Consider the following 6,000-nt stretch of genomic DNA (forward strand, 5'->3'; position numbering starts at 1 on the left):
ATTTCCATCTTTTGTCTTTCTGAACTTCATTTTTAGATTTTTTTTAAAACCTGTCTTCTAGTTGACGAAATCTCTCTTAAATTCATCTATTGAGTTCTTGATTTTTAGTTTTTATATTTTTCAGTTGTTGAATTTTAATCTGCTATATCGTATTTTTTGTGGTAAAAAAAACCCTATAATATTAAACTTACCATCTTGACCATTTTTTAAAAGATTTATTTATTTATTTATTTGAGAGAGAGAGTATGCAAGAGAGTGTAAGCATAGGGAGGGGCAAAGGGAGAGGGAGAGAAATCCTCAAGCTGACTCTGTGCTAAGTGTGGGACCTGACACTGAGCTCAATCCTGAGACCCTGAGATCATGAGCTGAGCTGAAATCAAGAGTTGGATGCTTAACAGACAGAGCCCCCCGCACCACACCCCCCATCATAATGATTTTTAAGTGCACAGTTCAGTAATGTTAAGTATGTTCATATTATTGTACAGTTGATCTCTAGAACTTTTTCATCTTATAAAACTATATCCATTAGATACTAATTCCTCCTCTCCCCTCCCCCAGCCCTTGGCAACCACCTTTCCACTTTCTGTTTCTATGATTTGGACTACCTAAGACATTTCATATGAGTGAGATCATACAATATTTTTTTGTGTATGACTGGTTTATTTCATTTAGCATAATATCCTGGAGGCCCACTGTAGCTTATGACAGAATTTCCTTTTTATGGCTGCATAGTATTTCACTCTATGTGTATACCACATTTTCTTTCTTCATTCATCCACTGATGAACTTTTGGATTGCTACCTCTTGGCAATGAGGAATAATGCTGAAAGGAGCATGGATGTGCAAGTATATCTTCGTGATCCTGCTTTGAGTTCTTTGGGTATTTACCCAGGAGTGGTATTGCTGGATCATATAGTAATTCCATTTTTAATTTTTTGAGGGCCTGCTATACTGTTTTCCATAGCAGTTGTACCATTTTACAATCCTGCCAATTGTGTTTTCCTGCTTCCCTTTGCTTTTCTCCTCCTTTTCTTGTTCCTTCTATTTTTTTTAATAAATTTATTTTTTATTGGTGTTCAATTTGCCAACATATAGAATTCCTTCTTCTATTTTTTAAACTTATTTTGAAGTAATTGTAGATTTACAGAAAACTTGCAAAGATTACATGGAAGGTTCCTGTATACCCTTCACCAAAAGTCTGCTAATGTTATAACATATATATCAAGCTAATACATTAACATTGGTACCATACCATTTTTTTTTAATTTTTTTAAATTTTTATTTATTTATGGTAGTCACAGAGAGAGAGAAAGAGAGAGAGGCAGAGACATAGGCAGAGGGAGAAGCAGGCTCCGTGCACCGGGAGCCCGATGTGGGATTCGATCCCGGGTCTCCAGGATCACGCCCTGGGCCAAAGGCAGGCGCCAAACCGCTGCGCCACCCAGGGATCCCGGTACCATACCATTAATTATTTTTTTATACATTACAGTTTTTTATTTTTATTTTATTTTTATTTTTTTATAATAAATTTATTTTTTATTGGTGTTCAATTTGCCAACATACAGAATAACACCCAGTGCTCATCCCATCAAGTCCATACCATTAATTAAACCAGAGACTCTTTTTGATTCATCAGTTTAGCCACTAATGTACTTTTTCTGTCCTGCGACTAATTCTGTTATTAGTCATCATGCTCCCAAATAAGCTCCAATCTGTGGTGTTTATCAATTTTTCTTCATTTTTCATGACTTTGATACTTTTGAGGGTTATCTTTAGATATTTCCTCACTTTGAATATGTCTGGTTTTCTCACGATTAAACTGGTGTTTTGAAGTCTTGGGGATGAGTATCTCAGAGGTCATATGCTGTTCTCATTGTCCTTGCTGTTGTTGCTTTCTCATTGCTTAACAGGAGGCTCATGTTATCAACATGATTTATCAACTGACCTTGATCATTGATGTCTATAAAGATGGTGTCTATAAAGTTACTATTTTTTCTTTCCATAATTTCTTTGTTAGATGATTATTATTATTATTATTATTATTAAAGATTTTATTTATTTATTCAGGACAGAAACAGAAACGGAGAGGCAGAGACACAGGCAGAGGGAGAAGCAGGCTCCATGCAGAAGCTTGATGTGGGTCTCAATCCCAGGACTCCAGGATCATACCCTGGGCTAAAGGTAGGCGCTAAACCGCTGAGTCACCGAGGGATCGCCTAGATTATTATTTTTAAGTATAGTATTTTCCTAAATAAAACTCTTATTTGGTCTTGGCTTTACCCATAGGAATTGTGAACCTATGAGGTTCTCTTTGATAGTGAACAGTTCTGTTTTCCCTGTTAACTTTCTTACTGGCTTTCATTAATTCCTGAAATTCTCCATAAAAGGCCCAAAAACTTACCAATACTTTAATGTAGTAGGACTTGAACTTTTCTTTTTTTTTTTTTTTTTAAGATTTTATTTATTTATTCATGAGAGACAAAGAGAGAGGCAGAGACACAGGCAGGGGGAGAAGCAGACTCTATGCAGGGAGCCCGACGTGGGACTCGATCCCGAGTCTCCAGGATCAGGCCCTGGGCTGAAGGTGGCGCTAAACCGCTGAGCCACCTGGGCTGCCCGAGCTTTTCATTTTGGGGGAAAAATTGCTTCTAAATTTTAACTTGGAAGGTGGTTAGAATACTTCTTTAGAGAAGAGTTGTATTAGCATGACATTAGAAGTTCATGCTTATGTTAAGAATCATATTGAAATTATTCATGGTGTTTACACACTGATCAGCAGACAAATATCAGCAAAATCTTGAGTACAAAATAAGGAAAGGAAAATGTCTTAAGTTTTTCCCTTTATATCACACTTACCAAAGTAAATACAAAAACAACTCAGGGTGAGATGCCAAGGCCCCCCCCACCCCCCTCAGTGGTTGAAGTAGATGTTACAGTGTCCAGGTATGGGATGGACTTGGGTTTGGCCTGCTGCAGGTCAGAAGAGTAGTCTTTCCTTATTGCCTCACTCCTCAACAACAACCATTTGCTCCCCCTAAAATGTATAAAATGCTATGTCATTGATTGTAAAAAAGTCGAACTTATTTTTTAAAAAAATAAAAAATATATTTTATTTTTAAGTAATCTCTACACCAGATGTGAGGCTTGAACTCACAACCCCGAAATCAAGAGTCACATGCTTTAGTGACTGAGCCAGCCAGGAGCCCCTCAAACTCCTTTATATTTTTTTATTATTTTTTTAAGATTTTGTTTATTTATTCATGAGAGACACACACACACACACACACAGAGAGAGAGAGAGAGAGAGAGAGAGAGAGGCAGAGACACAGGCAAAGGGAGAAGCAGGCTCCTTGCAGGGAGCCCGATGTGTGACTCTATCCCCAACCCTGGGATCACACCCTGAGCCAAAGGCAGATGCTCAACCCCTGAGCCACCCAGGTGTCCCTATAGGCTTTATTTTCTCCTTATGGACTTTCTATATCTTTTTTCTTTCTTTAATTCCAGCATAGTTAACACACAGTGTTAAACTGGTTTCAGGTGTTTAATTCTATACATTAGTCAGTGCTCACCATGGTAAGTGAACTCTTAATCCCCTTCACCTATTTCACCCATCCCCTCCCACCTTTCTCTCTGGTAACTATCTTTTCTCTAGAAAGAAGAGTCTGTTTTTGGTTTGTCTCTTTTTTTCCCTTTATTTGTTTTGTTTCTTAAATTCTACCTATGAGTGAAATCATATGGTATTTGTCTTTCTCTGACTTATTTCCCTCAGCTTTATATTCTCTAGATCCATCTGAGTTGTTGCAAATTGCAAGATTTCATTCATTTTTTATGGCTGAGTAATATTCCCCTGTATATATACCACATCTTATCCACTCATCTATCAATAGACACTTGGGCTTATTCCATGATTTGGCTATTGTAAATAATGCTGTAATAAACATAGAGGTGGGAATGCCTGGCTGGCTTAGCTGGTGGAGTGTGTGACTTGATCTCTGGGTTGTGGGTTCAAGCCCCATGTTGGGTATGGAGCTTACTTAAAAATAAAAATCTTCATCAGGCTCCCTGCGTGGAGCCTGTTTCTCCCTCTGCCTGTGTCTCTGCCTCTCTCTCTCTCTGTGTCTCTCATGAATAAATAAATAAAATCTTGAAAAAAAAAAGGGGGGGGATGCCTGGGTGGCTCAGCGGTTTAGCACCTTCCTTCCGCCCGGGGCATGATCCTGGAGTCCTGGGATCGAGTCCCACATCGGACTCCCTGCATGGAGCCTGCTTCTCCCACTGCCTGTGTATCTGCCTCTCTCTTTCTCTGTGTCTCTTGTGGATAAATAAATAAAATCTTTAAAAAAAAAAAAGACCTAGTAAAAAAATAAAAATAAAAAATCTTTAAAAAAATAAATAAACATAAATAGACATAAAGGTGCATGTATCCTCTCAAATTAATGTTTTTGTAGTCATTGGGTAAATACCTAGTCATATGATTACTGATCATATGGTAGTTCTATTTTTATTTTAAAGATTTTATATATTTGAGAGAGAACTAAAAGAAAGAGAAAGAAAGAAAGAAAGAAAGAAGAGAGAGAGAGAGAGAGAGAGAGAAAGAAAGAAAGAAAGAAAGAAAGAAAGAAAGAAAGAAAGAAAGAAAGAAAGAAAGAAAGAAAGAAAGAAGCAGACTCCCCCTGAGCAGAAAGTCTGATTCAGGGCTTGATCCCAGGATCTGGAGATCATGACCTGAGCCAAAGGCAGTTAGTTGCTCAACTGACTAAGCCAACCAGGCACCCTGAGAGAGAATCTTAAGCAGTCTCCACACTCAGCACAGAGTCTGACATGGCGCTTGATCTCCCAACCCTGAGATCATGACCTGAACTGAAATCAAGGATCTGACACTTAACTGACTGAACCACCCAGGTGCCCCTGTCCTTGTTCCATTGACTTTCTTTTTTGGATGTTGTTAGAAAGTGATCCAGTTTCATTCTTTCATATGTAGCTGTCCAGTTTTCCCAACACCATTTGTTGAAGAGACTGTCTTTTCCCATTGCATATTCTTGCCTCTTTTGTCAAATATTAATTGAACATATAATTGTTTATTTCTGGGCTTTCTATTCTATTGATCTATGTGTCTATTTTTGTGCCAGTACTATACTGTTTTGATTACTATAGCTTTGTAGTATAACTTGAAATCTGGAATTGTAATACCTCCAGTTTCGTTTTTCTCTTTCTTTTTTTTTAATAAATTTATTTTTTATTGGTGTTCAATTGGTCAACATACAGAATAACACCCAGTGCTCATCCCGTCAAGTGCCCTTTCAGTGCCTGCCACCCAGTCACCCCCACCTCCACCCCCGTTTTTCTCTTGCAAGATTGCTTGCACTATTTGGAACCTTTTGTAGCTCCATACAAATTTTGAAATTTTGTTCTAGTTCTATGAAAAATGCTGTTGGCATCTGGATAGGGATGGACTTGCTATATTCTTTCATATTGCCCTCTCCTCAACATAAATACTGTACGCATTCAGAGTTAGGAATGAATAGTAGATGGTGTGGAAGTGAGCTATATTCAGGGATGTAAGCCAAGTCCATCTGTGGTTTAATTTCATGCCTGACTTGCAGCATTTTTCATTCAAGTGGGGGCCATGTTCCCACCTGCAAAGGTTTTGGGTGTGTTGGCTTATTCTTTCTAATTCTTCATATTCAGGAAGTGGTAGTTTCATTTAGGCATCGTCTAGGGCAGTTTATTCTATTCTATTCTATTCTATTCTATTCTATTCTATTCTATTTATTTATTTAAGATTTATTTATTTATTCATGAGAGATATAGAGAGAGAAGGAGAGAGGCAAAGACATAGACAGAGAGAGAAGCAGGCTCCATGCAGGGAGCCCAATGTGGAACTTCATCCTGAGACTCCAGGATCACACCCTGGGCCAAAGGTAGACGCTCAACTACTGAGCCACTCAGGTGTCCCTCTAGGGCAGTTTAAAACCAATTATAGTCTTCCCAATTAACTCA

This window comes from Canis aureus, chromosome 22, assembly GCF_053574225.1.
Source record: "Canis aureus isolate CA01 chromosome 22, VMU_Caureus_v.1.0, whole genome shotgun sequence".
Lineage (NCBI taxonomy): Eukaryota > Metazoa > Chordata > Mammalia > Carnivora > Canidae > Canis > Canis aureus.